The 21835-nt window shown below is 36.4% G+C and overlaps 1 protein-coding gene across 1 annotated transcript in view; it reads left to right on the forward strand.

The window, feature by feature from the left end:
- Window positions 1-18336: 18336 nt before the first annotated feature.
- The window catches only part of LOC105827107 (melanoma-associated antigen D1), a 43243-nt gene continuing 39744 nt past the window's right edge, over window positions 18337-21835 (forward strand). Inside the window, exon 1 of the mRNA XM_012665130.1 lies at window positions 18337-18357. The gene's annotated coding sequence lies outside the window, so the exon portion shown is untranslated. The remainder of the gene's footprint in view (window positions 18358-21835) is intronic.

The following is a 21835-nucleotide window of genomic DNA, read 5'->3' on the forward strand; positions in this document are numbered from 1 at the left end:
CTGGCATAATAAATGGTTTTACAGTCCTAAAAAAAATCAGTTGATTATATTTGTGTGGATCTGTTTCTGGGCTTCCTATTCTGTTCTACTGATCTATGTGCCTTTTCTTTTGCTGATATCATGGTGTCTTGATTACTATAGACTTTATCTGACTTAAAATCAGATAACATGGGTCCTCTAACTGTTCTTCTATTTCAGAGTTGTGATAGCTATTTGAGGCCATTTGCCTTACCATATATATTTTTTCCATATATATTTAGAATCTACAAATGCTTGCTAGAATTTTAATTGGAATTTTGTTTAATCTGTATGGTTTTAATTGGACATTTTATCTCCTCTTCACATATCATTTATACTTCTTTTTCTTAACTTTTTTAGTAGTTACCTTATTTTTTTACAACATACATTTTTAATCTAAGTTTACTTTCAAATACTACTGTACTTCCTCATCTGTAGTATAGGTAACTTATAATAGATTATTCTCAATTCCTCCCTTGTGTCCCTTTTGACATTGCTATCATCCATTTCACTTATTTATATGCTATAGTTATCTAATATATTATAGTACTATTACTTTATAGACAGTTACCTCTTAGATTGATTAAGAATAAAAAAATAGGCTGGGTACAGTGGCTCATGCTTGTAATCCTAACACTTTGTGAGGCCAAGGTGGGAGGATTGCTTGAGGCCAGGAGTTTGAGACCAGCCTGGGTAACATACCAAGACTTCATCTCTACAAAAAATTTTTAAAAAGCAAAATTAACTGGGCATGGTAGCACACACCTATCATCTTAGCTACTCTGGAGGCTGAGCCAGGAGGATTGCTTGAGCCCAGGAGTTTGAGGTTGCAGTGAGCACTTTAGCCTGGATGACAGAGCAAGATGCTATCACAAAAGAGAAAAAAAAGAATAAGAAAAATAAAAAGTTTTGTATTACCTAAATTTCTTTCTCTGACTTCCTTTCTTTTTGAAGATTTAAGTTTCTGACATATTTCAGAACCTGGAGAACTTCTTTTGACATTTTTTACAGAACAAGTCAGCTTATGGCATCCAGCAGCTTCTACATGTAAACAAATCATAAGTACTGGATTTTCCTGTCTCTCCAAATGTTCAGGTGGTGGTTTTCCCTGTGATCTCACTTCTCTGATGATTTTTTTAAAGCTAATTGATTTTCATTTTGTCTAGCTTTTCCTTGTTGTAAGGGCAGGAGTGACATCTTCCCTGTTCTTTACAATTTGGAGCTGTGACTGGAGGCACTTAAGTATTTTTAAATTTTCTTGTGGATATATTATAAAAAAATAAAAGGAACAGGTAAAATTAGTTTTAATAATGTATTTTATTTAACCCAAATATCAAAAATAATTTTAACATGTGATCCATATAAAAATATTCGAGTCATTCTACATTCTTTAAAAATATCATATGGATTTTCCACTTATATCATATCTCACTTTAGACTAGCTACATTTCAAGTGTTCAGTAGCCAAATGTGGCTGGTGGCCACTGTATTGGGCAGCATAGTTCCAAAGAGAGTATGTAGAGCAAGAAGGGAAGAGAATTGAGGGTGAACCTTTGGGGACACAAGCACTTAGGTATTAGGCAGAGGAAGAAAGACCTAGAGAAATAGAAAAGGAAAAGTCAGAGAAAATTTGAAGAGAGGAAAAGTGTAACTGAAACAAAGGAAGAAATTGTTTCAAACAAAAAGAAATACTCAAATAGTGTCGAATGTGGCAAAGAGCTCAGGGTAGATATAGACTAGATTTGGTAAGTGAATAGGAATTGACAGATCAATGGAAAAGAATAGAGTGCAGAAATAGACCAGGGTGTACATAGGAACTTGGTGTGTAAAAGAAGTGTCACCATAAATTAATAGGGCAGAATGTATCATTCAATAAATGGTGCTGGGACAATTGATTATCCATATAGGAAAAAAAATAAAATTAGTTCTCTACCCCTCTACCCATATCAGAAATAAAACATTAATTTCCTATAGATTATAAACCTACTTATGAAAAGCAAAACTTTAATTTTATAGTAACATTTAGAGGAATATTTTTATTATCTCAGGGAAGGGAAGAGTTGTTGAAACAGAATGTATAAAGAATGCCTATAAATCAATTAAATGACAAGCTGTCCAATAGGGGGAAGATGTGGAGTTATGAACAGGTAATTTACAAAAAAGAGAATACAGAAGGCAAATAAATATATTAAAATATGCTCAATCCCACTAATAACCAAGGAATGAAAAATCACAACAAGAATGAAATCCTACCTTTTACATAGCAGGTAAAAATTTTAATGTCTGACAATACCTGGTATTGGCAAGCTTGTGGGGAAATGATAGGCTTCATATATAGCTGGTGTGGGTGAAAAGAAATTCAACCACATTGGAATGAAATTGTGAAGAATCTAGTGAAATTGAAGATGTACCTTTTCTCTGTCCCAACATTTCCACTTCTAAGAGACATGTAAAACAATATTGTAGCATTTCGTGATATTACAAAAAACTAGAAAGAAACTGAATTCCCTATCCATTCCACATTAATAGGGGAATGATCGATAACTAATGATGTATCCATACAATGCAATCCAACATGGCAGTGAAAATGGAAAAATCACATCAATATGTACCAACATGATAGATCTTGAAAACAATGCTGATAGAGAAAAGCAAGTTATAGAATAATCGCACAGTGTGATACCATTTATTTAAATTTAAAAACATAAATAATCTATATTCATAGATACATATACGTTTGAAAACATGTAAAGAAGGCATTGAAATGATGCATGCTGTATCATATTTGGTTGCCTTTGGGAGAGGAAAGGGTAATTGCTAGGGGTTGGGGTTAGAACTGTATCTAGAGTGATTAATTTATTTCATAAAATAAATGAAGCAAGTGTGATTAAATTTTTAATATATTAACAATTGTTAATTCTTGGTGGTGGATATTCTATATTTTTCAAATATCTCCAAAGCAGCACCAACTCCAGTGAAGAAAGTTTATAGGAGATGTAGAAATCTGGAGAAATTTTTTCAAGATGGTAGAAACTCACGTAGGTTTAAATATTGATGGGAAGGAGCCTAGAGACAGGGAGTGGTTCAAAGTACAGGTGTAAGGAGAGTTGATTAAAGGAGTAAATGTCCAAAGTGATGACATCATCTTGACCAACTCTACTCTGAGTGTAGTACCAGGGCCCAGCTGGTGAGGGGTTAGTGCCATTTTCCCCAACTGATCTATCATGTGTCTGTCACCTAAGGCAAAAAATGTATTTATAGCTGATACAGCTATTTATAATAATGAGTTTCATATGCTGGCTCCTTTGTGTTTTTAGATACATGATTACTATATATCAGGCAATTGTTATTCCCAATCTCGACTTGAAAAAGTAACAAAATGTCCCTAAAAAATTACATTGAGGTGCAAATACGGTATTTTCTGACATAGCTCTTGAAAAAAATGGCAATAAAGGCATTTAAAAATAATTTTAAAGATTGAGAAAATATCAGAAATTAGTAAGTTCCTAGTGTTTGGACGTTGGAAGCAGTGTGTACTAAGAATCTTTGAATTTTCCAAATACAGAGTTTCCAAAAGATAAATGGCCACCCCCACTGGGCTCTATGAGTAACTTCCCCTTCATCTTTTCCCATTTTGTAGGCTAAACAGGCACTCTGCACATCTTTTCACCCATTCGTGCTTCATAGAGGTGAAAGAGAAGGGAAAGGATAGAAGAGAAAGGTTGGAAGCTTGGTCCTGATCCTGCCACTTGAGAGGCTTACTGTGGCTTCTTACCTTTTCTTTTCCTCACCTCCACAGTTGCACTTCTGGTTTCCTCTCCACTTGCAGTCTTTGGGAATTACTAGGAGAATTCTACTCACTGGCAGCCAAATGGGAGATCAAGGAAAGAGATAGGAGAATCAGTAGTACTATCAGGGATATAGCACTGAGAGACATGTTCTTAGCATCTTAGTGTTAGCCCTCCCCTTAATAATTTCTAATAAAAGCACATTGTTTTATTAATGGTCCTTATCTTTAGTACTATTGGAATATTTCTACACCAACATGGGTTAAACAATCTTGTGTAGTCCAACCTAAGAACCTAGCTATTATTTATGACATTTTTTAAAATGGAAAACCATTCTGGAATATAATTTTCTTATAAATGGCCAGTTTTTTGGCTACACTTGATTCATGAAAGTCAGCAAGGAAGAAGAAAAATAAAATATTGAGTTGGCAATTACCATATGCAAATTCCTTTAATTTGCCAAGAATAGTAGGAAATATTTAGTAAACCAAAGCATTATTTATATTGTGGTAAATCCACACCTAATGGGTACAATGCACACTATCTGTGTGAGGGGCACACTTATAATTTTGACTCAAATTGTACAAAAGCAAATTATGTAACCAAAACATGTGTACCCCCATAACATTCTAAGATTTTTTAAGAAGTGATTTCTATCACTTTTTATCTCCTGAAACCTAACCACAATATAAATAATGCTGTCTTAATGCTTTAGTACCCTGCCCTAATGGTTCCAATTAACTCCAGGTATTTGCTCTAGAAAAAGATTCAGAGGTTCTTAACTATACAGTTAAGTTAAGAACCAATGAAATACACACTGCTGCCTAGGAAACCCCATTTACTCTTTGATGTCAATAATTAACTTCTTTCTGGACAAGTTTAAGAAACAGACCTAAGCCCATAGCCATTTGCAAAGCTGGTATTTAAAGAAATGTAAAGATGCTGCTTGGAATCTCTAGGTGTCTATACCAAGAATGCAGTAATTCCATCACAAAGATTTCTTCTCTTTCCTGTTAACAGATTACAAGGAATAATGTAAGGCCTATCTATGATTTAAATAACCCAGGTACCAGGAAATATTTGGACAAATTATAAATCTCTTAATAGATTAGTAGCTGTCTTTTTAAAAGGATTTATGAATGTAATTTTCTAGTGATAAAAGAGCTGAAGCGGACTTAGGACTGATGAGAAGAATAAGGGTTTAAACCAAAAATCATGTCTTTGTGAAAGTAAGAATTTCTATTTAAGATCTGGATGAGGTTTCTCAGTGGCTTAAATTGACCTCAGTGATAAGGATACAAAATTCTGCCATAAAGTGTAAAGCTGACAAAGGAAAGCTGGCTTGCAAACGCTTGTAAAAATCACTTCAAAGTAAAATCACTTTCAAATTGCTTACGTGTTTTTCTGACTGTGAAGTAGTGTTTAGCATGTTTCAACAAAGGTCTATATAACAATATACTAGGTATAAATTTTAAAAGACAGATAGTATTGAAAAGGACTCTGGAGTGAATCTGTTTCTGTAGAGTTATAAGTGACTTAAGAACCTAAAGGTGGATTTTTTGGAATCATTTAAAAAATCAAATCTCTTTTACTTTGGAGATTGTTTATATGAAGGTTTCTTAGGGCCATTCCTCTGTCAGAGCTCTTTTGGAGAGCAGTATTTCTTAATTTTATTCCAGTTAGATTCACTACTATTTGAAGATTTATCCCAAATCTTACTGATAGTTTCAGTACTTAAAATTATCTCAATCTATCAAGTCTCATTGCCCCTCCTTATTTTTCTTTTTATTCCTCTCATGTAAAATTACTAGTGTGTCCACATTAGGGGATAATTCCTTATCTGCGGGAAGATGTGTCTTCTGTGTCCTATGTGTACAGAAACCTGATTTAGGCAGAAACCTTTGGAGCAGTCGACTGCATAAACAGCTTCAGATCCATGACAAACCTTTCCCTTCCTGTTCCATACTTATTCTTTTGTTCTTTCTGAAAGAGAACTATTTTATAAGAAAATTCTATATGCTCCTTATTTCTCTGTTATTAAATAAAATTCAACCTTCCTCCATTTCTGCCAGAAAAAGAACTGTGTTCTGCAAGCTTACTTTTTTCCTACAATCTTACCTAATAAAATTCTAGAACCTACCTTAAAAATTCAAGTGTTCATAATGGCAAAATGAGTCCCCATGCCTATAACTGTAAAGGGACACATACCATTTTGTATTATAAAACTAATTCAAATAATCTTTTTTTTTTTTTGAGACAGAGTCTTACTTAGTCACCCTGGGTAGAGTGCAGTGGCCTCATCACAGCTCACTGCAACCTCAAACTCCTGGGCGCAATTGATCCTCCTGCCTCAGCCTCCTGAATAGCTGGGACTACAGGTGCGCACCATGACACCCGGCTAATTTTTCAGTTTTTAGTAGAGATAAGGTCTCGCTCTTGCTCAGGCTGCTCTTTTACTCCTTAGCACAAGCGATCTTCCCACCTCGGCCTCCCAAAGTGCTAGGATTACAGGCATGAATGCCACTGTGCCTGACTTTAAGGAATCTTATTTGATGTAAAAATCAGTATGTCCACAAGGATTTTTATCTTGTTTTCTTTTGCTACATGGACATTTGTATGAATATATAGAACTGTTACCAACCTGTTCTCTTCTTGGTTAATATAAATCTGTCCTTCAAATTTTTATTTCAACAAATGGAGTCCTGTAAGTCAAAGATTCTCAAAGTGTGGTCCAGGGAGCCCTGGGTGTCCACATGACCCTTTCAGAACTTTTCAAGATCAGAACTATTTTCAAGTAATACTAAGATGTTATTTGCCTTTTAAAATTTCATTATCTTACAAGTATACAGTGGATTTTTAAAAGAAACTGTATGATACGAGATAACATAACAGGTCAGGTACAGAAGCAGATATGAGAATTCAGCTATATACCATTAAATCAAACATTAAAGAGATTTGCAAGATTGTAAGGCAGTGCCACTCTTCTCACTATTTGTTTTGTTTTGGAAAATACAGTTATTCTTCATAAAGTATGTTGTTTATGTTAACATGTAATGGGATTTATTATTTAAAAATAAATTAATATTTAAATTTCTAACATAGTAAATATGGATATAACCCACATAAACCACAGCCCTTTGGGGTCCTCAAAAATTTTTAAGAGTACGAAAGGCTCAAACAAAAAGTTTGAGAACCACTGTTCTCAGACTCCTAAGACTTTGGAAACTGTTTCCATATCCTCTGAAAACAAGCTTCAAAAGAAAAACCTATAGTTCTCATTGGTTGTCTTAATTGATGATTTATTACCCTAGTAATATTAAATAATTTTGTAAGTAGCTTACATGTATTCTCAAACAGTGTAAATATTTTTGGTGTTTTCTCCTCTACCACATTTATGGAGGAGCAAATAAAAACTTATGATTCTGTTAGTTTTATAACATATCTGAAAAGTCTTTGTTTATTTAGATCAACATTATACTATGTGACACATTAATGGAAGAGTTTCTAGTCTATTGGTGAGATAGTCACTTTTTAGTAGTAGGAAAAGCTTTATTTTCAACATGGTGATTTGGGTACTTTGTTTGTGTGCTTTGGTTTGTTCTACTTTCTCATGTCTTCTTTCTCACCTTACTCTTCTCCTGTGTGTAGCATACTTGCTATGGCTTTAAATTCCAATTGTATGTCTTCTTTAGGTAAAATGATATAATCTCAGGTTCTGGTTAGGTGTGCCAAGGGAGAAAAGGCAATAACTAAAGGCCCAAAAATGTCATTGGTGTTCCTACCAGATGGGGTCAGACTATCACAAACTTATACAGCAGTAGACCCTTTAAAGATACCACTTCCTTTTCTTTGTAGAGGATTTTATATTTTGAGTATGTTTTGAGGTTCTTTTAATGTGCCAACAATATTAGATGCCACATTATTAAACATTCTTGAAGCAATAACTTCTGGCCATATAAAGATTTTTTATAAATCTTTTTTTAGGGGTTTTATTTTCTTGGAAGGCTTTGTTGCCAATATTTGTTGTCAGTTGAATACATTAACTGCTGCTCCTCTCTTAGTCATGAGCCAGGATGTAGTTTCTGACTCTGCCCCTTTCCAGGTTCCCAAATTGTTTCTGTGGTTGGCTGAATAATGGCTCCCTAAAGATGTCCACATTCTAATTCCCAGAACTTAATAGGTCAACTTACATGTTACAGGGGACTTGCAGATGTGATTAAGGCTTGTGAGATGAGGAGATTGCCCTGGATTATTAGGGTGGGCCCAATGTAATACAAAGATCCTTATAAGATGGAGGCAGGAGAATCAGAGTTATAGAGAGAAGATGTGAGACTGACACAGAAGTCAGAGAGGAGAGAAGATGCTGTTCTTCTGGCTTCGAAGATGAAAGAAGGGACCATAAGCCAAGGAACGTAAACAGCCTCTAGAAGATGGAAAAAACAAGGAAATAGCTTCTCTCCTAGAGCCTCCAGAAGACGTAAGCCTTGCTAACACCTTAATTTTAGATCAGAGAAATGGGATTTTAGACTTCTTACCTCCAGAATAATAAGATAATAAATTCATGTTGTTTTAACCACAAAGTTTATGGTACTTTGTTACAGCAGCAATAAGAACTTAATACAGATTTTGGTACCTGGAAGTAGAGTGCTGCTATAGCTTGTGTACCTAAAAATGTAGGCTGGTCCGATGGTAGTGGGTTATCAGAACTTATTAACATTAGTGTCACTAAAGTTGGTATTCAACCCCCCACTGCTAAATTTGACTGGCTTTTAAAAAAAATGTGGAAGTGGCTTTGGAATAAGGTAATGGTTAAAGATGGAAGAATTTTGAGAAGCATGATAGAAAAAGCCTAGATTGCTTTGAATATGCCATTAGTAGAAATATAGATGTTAAAGACTGACAGTGAGGGCTCAGAAGGAAGTGACGAGCATGGTAGAGAAAATCTATATCATCTTAAAGAAAATCTATATCATCTTGGTAGAAATATGAATGTTGAAGGAGCTACCTGTGAAGGCAAATATGTGGACACTAAGGCATTGCTGGTGAGAGCTTATAAGGAAATGAGGAGCATGTTATTGGAAACTGGAGAAAAGAAGATACCTGTTATGTAGTGGCAGACAGCTTAGCTGAATGTGACTTACAGTTTTGTGGGAAGCAGAAACTGTAAGCAATAAGCTTGGATATTTAGCTGAGATTTCCAAGTAACGTGTTAAAGATATGGTAGGTTTCTTTTTGATGCTCTTAGTAAAATATGACAAGAATGAGAGAAATAGAAGGAAGAACTGTTAAGCAAATATGAACTAGGACTAGATTGGGGAATTCTCAGTCTATCCAGATTTTGAGAGGTGTTAAAGTTAGGAGATTCACTGTCAGGAAAGTGTACTCTGGAGAGAAAGCCAGACTTGTGGCTGGAAAACACTTTGCTACTGCTTTGAAAGGATCAAAAGGTCAGAGTATTCAATCACACAGAGGGCTTTGTGGAGACATTAGGCATGTGTCTCATAAATCCCCTCAGGTATCTCTGTAGAAGCCAGGAATAGAAATAGGATTATCCAGGAAAGATCTGTGGAAGGCCCCTCCTCTAATGGAGTGAGTTGCCAAGATATACACAGGAGACCCAAAAGGTTTTTTAGAGGGTTATACCAGCAGAAATACTGCCAGCTTGGACTGAAAGGGTCAGAGAGAGGATGGAATGAAAGAAAGCTTTTGGACTTTCAAAATTCTACAGGCAGGAGACAGGCTGATAAAAATATTAAGCTGCAAACACGTGCTACTTTTCACATAAAAGAAGACTGACTCTGAAAGGTAGAATGGACCTTGGTCCAGAGGGTGGACCCGTGGGCCTCAGAGGACTATTCCCAGGGCTTCAAACCTAATGGAATATGCCTGGTTAGATTTTAAAATTGCTTGGGACTAGTGACTTCTTTTTTTCTCTTTCATTTTCTCCCTTTTTGAATGGGAATGCCTGTAACTATTATCCTATACCTGTCCCTTCATTGTATTTTGGAAGCAGATAATTCGTTTTCTAGTTTCACAGGTCCACCGATAGAGAAGAATTTCTCCCCAGGATGGGTTATACCCACAGCCTCACCCATATCTAATTTAGATGATTTATATGATGAGACTTGGGACTTTTGATCTGATGAGACTTACATGAGATTTGGGACTTGATGATTTAATGGATTGAGACTTTTTTGGATTTGGGGGTGAAATGAATGTATTTTGTATGTGGAACCAATGTGAATCTTTGGGGGCCAGAGGGTGGACTGTCATAGGCTGGATAATGGCCCCCAAAGATGCCCACATCTTAATCCCTGAAAGTTGTGAATATATGGGCTTACAAGGTGAAAAGAGACTGCAGATGTGATTAAATTAAAGATAGGCGTTGAGGTGGGGAGATTATCTTAGATTACCCAGTGTAATCACAAAGTGTCATATAAGGGGGAGGCAGGAGATTGAGAGTCAGCAAGGGAAGATACAAGGTTGGAAGCAGAGATCAGAGAGAAGAGAAGATGGTACACTGCTTTCTTTGAACCTGGAGGATGGAAGCCATGAACCAAGTATTGTAGGTGGCCTCTAAAAGCTAGAAACTTCAAGGAAGTGGATTCTCCCCTAAAGCCTCCAGAAGTAAAGATCCCTATTGACAGCTTAATTTTAGCCCAGTGAAACTGATTTTGGATTTCTGACCTCCACAACTGTAAGAAAATAAATCTGTATTGTTTTAAGCCACTAAATTTGTCATAATTTGTTACAGCAACGGCAGGAAGTGATTACAGCTTCTTAAAACTAATACATCTGTGTTTAAAATTTTAATTATCAAATATGTCAGACCTATAAAAAAACTATCAGAAAATAACAGGGACCCACTATCCAGATAGAATAAAAGTTAATATTTTACCACACTTTTTTTTTTTAGATCCCTTGTTAAAAAGAAAAAAAATGTTACAAATATAGCTTAAGCTCACTCTCATCCCATTTTCCTTGTTTCCTCTGTAAAAGTAACCACTATTCTGAAATTGATATGTATCCTTTTGGGTCACGTTTTTGGACACATACCCCTAAAATATATATAGTATTGTTTTCTACATTTTAAAAATTTATATAAATGCTGTCATACTGTACATATTATTTTATTCCTTACTCATCACCATGTTTTTATAACCATTTTTGTGGTTATAAAATATTCTATTTTTATAGTCCCCATATGTCATATACCAAATATGGACATTTAGCTTGCTACCACTTTTTTCAATGTTACATTGCTGAAATGAGTATCCTTGTACAAATTTCCTTGCACATATGTGCAAGATTTTCTCTAGAATAGATATCTAGAAGGTGAATTACTGGATAAAATTATATACATCTTCAGCTTAACTAGATACTGAAAAGTTGTGGCTGTGACACTTTAATTCTCACCAGTATTAAAGGAAAATTTCTATCTCCTTGTATCTTCAACACTTTGTATTGTTAGACTTTTAAATTTTTGTCAATCTTACGGGTGCGAAATAGTATCTAATTTTAACGTCTCAGATAACTAGGGGGATTTGACATCTTTTCAGTATGTTGACTGGCCATTCATTTTTTTTCCTCTTCCTGTGATTTGCCATGTTATTTCCTTTTCCTATTGTAGTATTGGGTCTTTCTCATATACCTTTGTAGGACTTGTGTTTATATAATTATATACTCTGGATATTTATGTTGGTCTTATAGTTTGTAATATCTTCTAGTTAGTGACTTGCCTTTTCCCTCTGTTTATTGTGTATTTTTTCATATGGAGGTTTGTTTTGTCAGAAGTCCCCAAGATCACCCTCAGGCTTGATGATTTGCTAGAAGGACTCCCAGGACTTACAAAAGCTGTTATAGTTATGGTTACAGTTTATTAAGATGTGTGATAGCACATGTGAAGTATTGTCAACCAGGGAAGCTTGGTGTTCAAGGTTTTTTATTAGGAAAGAGTCACCTAAGCATGCAGCACTGTCAGGTGTGGTTTAACCACCTGCCCTGCCACCTGCATACCCTTATCTCTACCTAACAGCACCTGCATGACTGACCTCAGCTATTCAGACTATAGCCTCCCCCTCACCTATCAAGAGCAAAAGCAGCCACTCACCACAAATTACAATATTAGCATAAACTATCTGATCATACTGGTACTGCATGGCCCCAGGCCTCAGACATATGAAAACAATCTCAGGGAGAATAATCCAAGGGTCATCTCCTAAGAGCTGGGCAAGGGCTAGTCCTTTAGATAGGACTTTGCTGGGAATTTGCAGGGTTTGAGCACCCCAGGCTTTTTGAGTTAATCCTTTCCTGCACAGGAGGCTTATATTTTGATATCATCAAATTTACCATCCTTTTCCTTCATGCTGTTGTGCCTTTTTTGTTTTTTCATCTTGTTTAAGGAATTCTTTCTTACCTTGATGTCATAAAGATATTCTACTATGTATTCTCTTATGAAATTTTTATAGTTTTTTCACATTTAGTTCTGTGATCTGCTCAGAATTTATTTTTGTATATGACACAATGTAGAAAATTCACTTAATTTTTTTCTGAATGACTGATCAGTTTTTCCAAGACTATTAAGTATTCTATTCTTCACAGATTGATAATGCTATCTCAGTCATATACCAAGGTCCAATATAAGTATGTGTCTGCTTCTGGGCTTTCTATTTTGTTCCATTGGTTTGTCTTTTTTATTTCTATAGCTTTATAATGCATTTTAATATTTGGTAGGGAAAGGCCCCTTCCTTATTCCTTTTCCTCAAAATTATTTTCTTTCCATATGAATTTTAAGATCAGCTTACCTTAAATTTTAAGGCCTGTTAGAAACATTGAGATTTGATTAGAACTGCATCTTATTTATAGATTACTTTAGAGACAGAAATGGCATCTTTAGAAAAATGAAGTGATTCATTTCTTTCCTTTTATCTAGGTATTTTTAATGTTTTTGAAAAAAGTCTTATAAATTTTTCTATAATGTCTCATGCATATTTTGCTAGACATATTTCTGTGTGCCTGTTGCTCTCATGAATATTTTTAAATTACATTTTGTTACTGATTGTGGCTGGTGTGTGGGAATGCTTGATTCTGGTGTATTGGTTTTAGATCCATCCACCTTGCTGACCTCTCTTTGTAGGTCTAATTGTTTGTTTATACATTTTGTTGGGGTTTTATATAAATTTTATACAAAACATACTTAAAATGTAAGAATCATAACTATACAGCTAAATGAATTATCACAGAGTGGTTTTAGTTGATGTAATTTGTGAATAATTTAATTTTTCCCTTTTAGTCCTTATACCTCCAGAATTTGCTATCTTTCTGTATAAAATGAAGTAGGATTTCTTTTCTGAAACAATTTTACTTAAGCATCTCAGAGGCCCCATGCTCTAATTAGCTGTGTTGGATGTATAAATATAAATGCTTTTGAACTTATCAAAGAAAGGAAATTATCTTTGGAAATTCCAACAGAACTTAATAAAAGGGCCTTCAGGGTGGTGATTTCGCCACAGTCCAGGCATTTGTGAAATGCTGAAATGAAACTTGGTGATAAACAAATACAAATTAATTTGCTGAGACTAATATAGATATAGGTATAGAGATAAAAACACACACATCCTACGCTACTGTATTATTTCCAGTAGCCAAAACACTCAAGCCCTCTATTTAGGGCATGTCAGGTCCAGTATCGAGGTATGGGGGAAGTCAAACTAAGAAAACAAAATGTTGCTTACTTGTGAGCATGAAATTAAAGCAAAGGAAAGTAGAGAATCTCAGAATCATGGAATCTTTTATGTGGAGGAATACATTCAGATGTTCGACCCTCTCTTCATCACACCCTCAAAGCAGTTCGGGAGGCTGCAAAACACAGTGGAAAAATACTGGGCTTGGTAGCCAATTTACAGGGTGTTGAATCCTAGCTCTTTGTGGACTGACCTTAGGCAAGTGACTGTACTTCTCAGAGTTTTCATTTTTTCACTGGTAAAATAGAAACTGTGACATTGTTAAAGAAATACAGTCTCTCAAAGTAATTGTTATATAGTAAATCCAGCAGAATTGTAGGTTTGCATTTGTTTATCCAGGCCTGTGGGTGAAGAGGAAAGTGCCAATGATAGCGCCACGTAATTTGACAGAATAAATTTTAATACTTAATCTGTTTCCAAATACAAGTAGTCCCCCCTTATCCTTGGGGAATACGCTCTAAGGCCCTCAGTGGATGCCTGAAACTGCGGATAATACTGAATCCTATATACACTATGCTTTTTTTCCTGTACATACATAGCTATGACAATGTTAAACTTTTTAAATTAGTCACAGTAAGAGATTAACAACAATAATAAAATAGAACAATTATAACAATATACTGTAATACAAGTTGTGTGAATGTGATGTCTCCCTCCCCCTCTCTCACTCTCACCCTCTCCCCTTCCCCCAACATATCTTATTGTACTGTACTCACCTTCTTCTTGTAACATGTAAGGTGATAATAGAGCCTAGAGCTGGCTACTAAGTGACTCCCGGGTGGGCAGTGTCTACAGCATGGATACACTGGACACAAAGGGGTGATTCATGTCCAGACAGGACAGTGTGAGATTTCATCACGCTGCTCAGGATGGCCTGCAATTTAAAACTATGAATTGTTTATTTCTGGAATTTTCCATTTAATATTTTCCGACCAGGGCTGACCATGGGTAACTGAAACCACAAAAAGCGAAAACGCGGATAAAGGGAGGGCACTACCATATACAGATGGCAATTACAGCTGTATCACCAGATGTATTAGTTTTCTATTGCTGCTATGATAAATTATGACAAACATAGTGGGTTAAAACACAAATTTATTATCGTCTAGTTCTGGAGGTCAGCAGTCCTAAAACCAACACAAGAGTGTTGGCAGGATTGCACTTCCTCTAGGGAGCTCTAGGGAAGAATCTGTTTTCTGCTTTTCCCAGTTTCTAGAGATTGCCTCCTTTCTCCATGTGCACATACAACGGCATAGCGTTTTCAACTCTCTCTCTAAACTTCTGCTTTAGTTGTCATATCTCCTCTCTGACCTTTCTGCCTCTTTCTTATAAGGACCCAGGTAATTTGTAATTATTAATACATTGAGCCCACCAGGATCATCTTCCCATCTTAAGATTCCTAACTTAGTCACTCTGCAAAGTCCCATTTGCCATGTAAGATAATATTCACGGGGATTAGATTTGGACACCTAGAGAGGGCTTTTATTCTGTCTACTACACCAAGTTAATGAATTACCAAGTAAGATACTGTTAATGGAAAAGAAGCCAAACTCTGTGAAATAATTTTAAAGAGATTTATTCTGAGCCAAATTTGAAGACCATGACCCGGAGCCACGCCCAAGAAACCTTCAGCAAGTGGACTCGCTGTGGCTGGGTTACAGTTTGGTTTTATACATTTCAGGGAGGCGGGTTACAGGTCAAGTCATAAATCAATACATGGGAGGCATACATTGAAAAGGCGGGCCATCTCGAAGCCAGGGTGGGTGGGGCTTACAGGTTATAGGTGAATTTAAAGATTCTTTGACTTGTAATTGGTTAAAGGCATGAAGCTTTGTCTAAAGGCTTGGAATGTTTTAAGATAAGGAGCTGTTAATCAGAGACAAGCCACTGGACATAGATTTGTTGTGTAAATTGAGGACCTGCAGGATTGCCTTGCATACCCTTTGGCCTGTTAATGGGTTACAAAGGATGTCTCCAAGAAGGGGGGAGGCATGATGAAGCATGTCTGACCTCCCTCCTTTTGGCATGATAAGGAAAACCCCCATCTGTTACTTGGCACATCAGTCACCTGAGACCCCCCACCCCTCATGGAAGACTCGCATCAGCATAATACTAACCTATTACCTGGCCCATCACCTAATAAATCTATTATCTGACACATCAACTAACCTATTACCTGGCAGGCATTAACCACCTAACCCCCTACCCCCCAGACCACCACAACTTAATAAAAGTGGGAAAAATCGGATAGATGGTGGCGAGGCCCCTCTGAGCTCGCCGGCTAATAAACTTTGATTCTCCAACTCTCCGTGTGCCGCTCGGTTTGTCCTCGAGGCCACTCGCTGTAACACTTGCTGTAACAGGCAGGCAATTTAGTTTTAGGATATCCCCTTGGCCAAGAGGAGGTCCATTCAGTCAGCTGGTGGGGGAGACCCTTAAGATATTATTTTAATTCACAATACCAAATTAGAATTACACATTTCTTTTGTAGATTATTTTCATTGAACAAGGCGTTACTTTCTATAGTTGTGAGACTCTTATACAATAGCTTTATTTAAACAATACTTCCAAGGAAAGATTTGTATTAACAGAGAATAGAACTAGTTGGCAACAGTTATGAATATTTACAAGTCTCCCTATTGCAAAGGACAAGGTTGACATTCTTATTAAAATTCTCAATTTAACACCTTTTAAATTCAGATCATTTGAAATAATTGTGAAGCAAAATGGTTTCCACCCCTCCCACAGCTACAGGGGAGAGGGTAGGGAGCCTTCATATCTTTCAGAATTTCCTTTTATTAATCGTGAACCTTTGCATTTATAAAGCTAAGCTCTGGAATTTCTTAGCTAGTTTTAAAGAAAAAGCAGGTCTGTGGCCCAGTTATGCTGGCAGAATGGAGAAAGGGCTGAAAAGGATTTTTTTTTATGAGATTCTATATGTTGTACCTTGTAAAGTAGTTGTGAAGATTCAACATGATCACTTTTACAAGGCCCTGACCCGCATTTGTTGAATGAGAGCAGTTTGAGTTTCTTACCCTCTTTTCTATACTTTCCACCCTTTTGTCTCTTCGCACCAAACTCTGATAATTTTCTCTCATCTGTCTTTTAAGTTTTCATGAATTCTCTTTTTAATTTGCTGATTAAAGCTATCCCTTGAGTTTTTAATTTGGCATACTGTATTTTTTCTAAAAGTTGGATTAGGTTCAATTATAGTCTATCATTTGTTATAGTTTCCTTTTGCTTGGAAATATCTTTTTTTTTTCTTTTTTAGTTTTAATATGAAGGGGTGGGGGTTGTGAGGCGGGGTGCTCAGTTGCCTTGTTTGTTTTTGTTGAGAGAGAGTCTCACTTGCTGCCCTGGGTAGAGTGCACTGGCGCCATTGTTGCTGCAACCTCCAACTGCTGGGCTCTAAAGCGCTCCTTCTGCCTCAGCCTTCCTGGTAGGTGGGACTACAGGTGAGCACTGCAACGCCTGACTGGGTTTTTTTTTTCCTTGTCTTTTTGGTAGAGATGGGGTCTCACTCTTGCTCACGGTAGTCTTGAACTCCTGAGCTCAAGCAATCCTCCCTCCTGGGCCTCCCAGACTGCTAGGATTACAGGCATGAGCCACCATGCCCAGCCTTGCTTGGAAATATCTTCCAGTTTGTTATTTATTTCTTTATCCATGGTAAACATAGTTGTCTTATAGTTTGTGTTGATAATCCCAGTGTTTATCAGTCTTTGTCAGCTGATCCTGCTGATTTGCTTCTCCTTCTAATTCAAGACTCAAGGTTTTCAGGGCAGATCATGTGATCCAAATCTTAGCTGCAAAACTGGCCTGCTTTCTATTCACATTTCCCCTTAGGGGGTAGCCCTTTGAGGTCCTAGCTTATTGTAGGTGGGGGTGGGGGGAGGGTGTCTCCTGTTTTCCCAAACTGTGTAGCTTTAATCTCTGTCTCCTTTGCCAAAGGCAGCTAAAGTGAAAGTTTAAATTTTTGGAATGGACAAATGCCTCAGGGCAGAAATTGCTTCACTGCTTGTTTACCTCTCTAGGTTCCCGGTTGCCTACGTGTATTGCTCTGGTATTTCCATACTGTCATTTTATTGTTTTTAAGTAGATGTTACTTTTCTTTCTTCAAGATTTTTTTTTCACTGTTCTCAGCCTGAGGATTTGTCCAAATAATCTGACAGGCAATTATAAGAACTAGGAAAATTTCCCCTAACTCCTTGCTACCTTTTCTTTGAGATTACTTTAGGCTCAGAATTTCTCATTACCTTTTGGGTTTTATTTCCTTTATTTTATAGAGAAATAGCTGATGCTCAGAAAAGTAAAGATACTAGCCCAAGGTCACATAGCAAGTAAGTGGTAATATTGAGATTTGAACCCAGCTTTGTCCAGCCTTGAAACCTACACTGTGTCGATTTTTGTTCCTCAATTCTGGGACTTCTTTCTTTTAGGACTCAAATAAATGAAATAAATGACTCATTGTGTTTTTCTTCCTTGGTTTTTATCCCTCAAGGCCAAGACCACCTCCCTAGCTCTTGGGAACACACACATTTCTCATGCTTCTTTCACAAGGTCCCTGTCCTGTTTCTAAGACTTCCTGACAAATCAGGATCCCTTTCCTAACATCCCTGTACCTTTCAGAACTGAATTTAGGGATATTCAGTCCCCCAGCTCTAACCACAAAGTTTTATTTCCTTTTCAACTGCAGGATTTTCCACCTCAAAAGATCTAAATGAATTCCCAGATGAATTTGGAAAGAGCTGAGGACAAAGGGACCCAGGAAGCAATCCTCTTAGGTCTGGGAAGGAGCGAGAATGACACAGGTAGGAGTTAGAGAACTTACAGGTTAGTTGCATAGTGTTGGGATAGTTTGAGAATTTGGGTTGGTGAATGCCCATGAGGCACCTTGACATGGTGGCAAATACAGGCACTTTGGAGCCAGACACATTTCAATTGAATCTCAGTTCCCCTACTTGCTAACTTTAAATGATGGGCAAGTCAGTTCCCCTCTCTGACCATCAGTTTCTTCATCTGTAAAATTGGAATAATAATATCTATCTTTCAAGGTTTCCATGTGAAATATAGATAGTGTATTTCAGTGAAATGTTTGTGTATGGTACATGCTTACTAAGTGGTTGTGGTATTTATCATTATTGTTGCCCTCAAACTCTATTGGATGAGTGCCCTAAAACCAGGCAGGAGAGAGAAATTTTTATTTTTCTATTTTCTTTGTGATTACCTTTTTGTTTGCACACCCAGTTGCTTCTCCCTCCTTTATTGCTTCACCTTGTTCAGTCTCCTGAAAATTAATCTCTTGCTATCCACATTCTTCCAAATTCTTGCTTTCCTCTCCTAGTTCTATACAGTCTCACTTTCCTATTCAGTTTAATCTCTTTTCATTGCCTCTGCATTGCCCTCCAAACAAACCAGTTATCCTCACATCACTTTGTTTCTCCATGTCCCTCACCCCCTGATTTGGGAGGCCACATAAAAATGAGGCAAAGCCATGAAATCACTGGGTTTCAGCAGGCCTTAATTTCCCAACTAATTTTCTTTTTGTCTCATTTTGTCAGCTTCTTTTCATCAAAATTATGTTTTCTATTATTTTTTAACTGCTTATAGATACCTTTATCTTTTTTATGTATTTCATATTCTAAAAGTAGAGACATGCTCATTGTGAAAATTTTGGAGAACAAGACTTTGTAAGGAAGGAAATAAAAATGATCCACAATTTCACTACCCAGAGGTAAATACTATTAACTAATGTTTCTTTCCAGTATGTACAGTTTAATATAATTTGCTAGAGCTGTGATAACTAAATACCACAGACTGGGTGGCTTAAACAACAGAAATTTATTTTCTTACAATTTTGGAGGCTAGAAGTCTGAGATCAAGGTACTGGCAAGGTTGGTTTCTTCTCCGTCCTGTCTTTGACATGTAGATGGCCATCTTTTGCCTATGTCCTCACATGGTTTTCCTTCTGTGTGTATCCGTGTCTTAATCTCGTCTTCTTATAAAGACACCGGGCATGTAGAATTGGAGCCTACTCTAATGATGTCATTTTAATTTAATTACCTCTTTAGAGACCCTATCTCTAATACAGTCATGTTCTGAGGTGCTGGAGGTTAGGACTTCAACATGAATTTTTGAGGGGAAACAATTCAGCCCATAACACCTGCTTTCTTCTCTATAAATTATCGTGTAAGAATTCTCCCTTGTCAATAACAATTCTTTTACATCAGTTTTGATGGCTACATAATATCACATCATAAAAGTATATCACAGTTTATTTAACCAATTCTGTATTTTTGGACATTTTAGGTGTCTTTGTTTTTTTCAATAATGTAAATGCGTCAATGAGTAGTTTTGTACATGAATCTTTGCATATCTGACTATTTTCTTGGAAAGATTGCTTGATGAGTAATCACTGGTTCAAAAGGTATGACTGTTTTCTGGCTCTTAATTACATACTACAAAATTGTTTTCCAGAATATTGATAGTAATTTACATTCATACCAGGAAGGAGAATAGTCAAACAGGCATTCACTTAAACTGCTGGTAGGAGTGAGAAAGGAAAAATAAACTTTCATAGTTATTTCAATTGACATTCATTGATGACTAATATTGTGGAATGAATATTTCATATATTTATTATCTGTTTGCATTTCCTTTTTTGTCAACTGTTTACTCATGTTCTTTGCCCATTTATGTATGTGGTCTATCATTTTAGATGATAAGATTATGATTTAGAGTGGGATCTACTCCAAAGAGGGAAATTTCAGGAAAAGTCAAATCCCAAAGAATGTTATGGATCCAGAATCCAAGGCCTACTGGGCAGAGTCTGTATAGTGGAAAGGCTTAGCATGTGATAGCATAGGTTAAGGAAGGGCTGTAAGAAAGCTTGGTGGGGAAGGATCTAACATTTTCCTGTTCCAGGGAAATTTGTCATAGGCACAATACTGCCACTTATAAGAATAATCCTACTAAAGAGAAAGGCTGTGAGTGAATTAACTGTGGAAAGGCTGAGCTAGATGTGTGTTATCCTCTAGGAGAAAGAGCATAGAGGTAAGATTCACAAGACTGTAACTTTTACAAAGGTTTTAGAATTTGTGAGACACTGGAGAATTTCTGATGGGAAGAAGCCCTACATGTATGATAAATGTTTAAAGTCTTTCATCAGTGTTCAAGGTTGGTGCCTCAGAGTACACATAGTAGAGAGAAACCCTGTGAATACAGTGAATATAAAGAAATTTTTAGCCATGATGCCAGTCTTACTTGCCACCTGAGGATTCACACATGAGAATTCATTGATTCATTATGGTTGTAAGAATGTGGAAAGACCTTCAGGCAGAACTCGATCCTCTTTCAACACCGGAAGTTCCATAGGATAGAAAAACTTTCCCAGTGCAGGAGAAATTGCAGCGGGTGATCAAGCTTTTTCAATCATACAAAAATTCATAGTGGACAGAAACCCTATGAATGTATTGACTGGGAAAGGGTTTAGGACAAACTCGGACGTTTTTTAAACATGAGAGAGTTCAGATTGGAGAACAACCCTATGCTTGTAATGCATGTGGAAAGGCTTTCAGATGCAGCTCAGACCTTACTAAGTATAAGAGAATTCACAGTGGAAATAAACCTTATGCAGTGATAAATGTGGGAAAGGGTTTCTAGCGATATCAATCCTTATAGAACATCAGAAAATTCATAGCGGAGATGGAAAGAGATCCTTGAGTGTAATGAATATGGTAATGCTTTCATCTAGAGCTCAAGTCTTATTCATCATCAAAGAGAATCTTTTGCAATGAGTATACAAAAACCTTCAAAGAGAGATGAATCCTTGTTCATCATCTGCAAATTCATAGTGGAGAGAAGCTCTGTACCTGTAATGAATAAGCCTCTAATTAGAGGCTAAGTCTTATTCATCATCAGAGGATTTATAAAAAGAAGGTCCTATATATATGTAAAAAGTATGGGTATGCTTTCAGCAAGATTTCAGCCTTATTTGACATCAGTGAGAAAAATCTTTTAGATGCAGTGAATGTGGAAAGGCCTTTAATTTGAAGTTTAATCTTACTCAGCATCAGACAACACACAGTGGCAGGAATTCTATTAATGTAATGAGTGTGGTAAAGTCTTTATGAGAAAATCAGGTCTTGGTGAAAATGAAAAACGATTCTTAATAAAAGTCAATTAAAATAGTTTACATTATGAACAGAAACTTTTCAAAAGAAGACAGAATAATGGCCAGCAAACATATAAAAAAATGCTCAACATCTCTAATCATTAGAGAAATGCAAA

The sequence above is a fragment of the Propithecus coquereli genome, unplaced genomic scaffold (genome assembly GCF_000956105.1).
Source record: "Propithecus coquereli isolate 6110/MARCELLA unplaced genomic scaffold, Pcoq_1.0 Scaffold969, whole genome shotgun sequence".
In the NCBI taxonomy this organism is placed as follows: domain Eukaryota; kingdom Metazoa; phylum Chordata; class Mammalia; order Primates; family Indriidae; genus Propithecus; species Propithecus coquereli.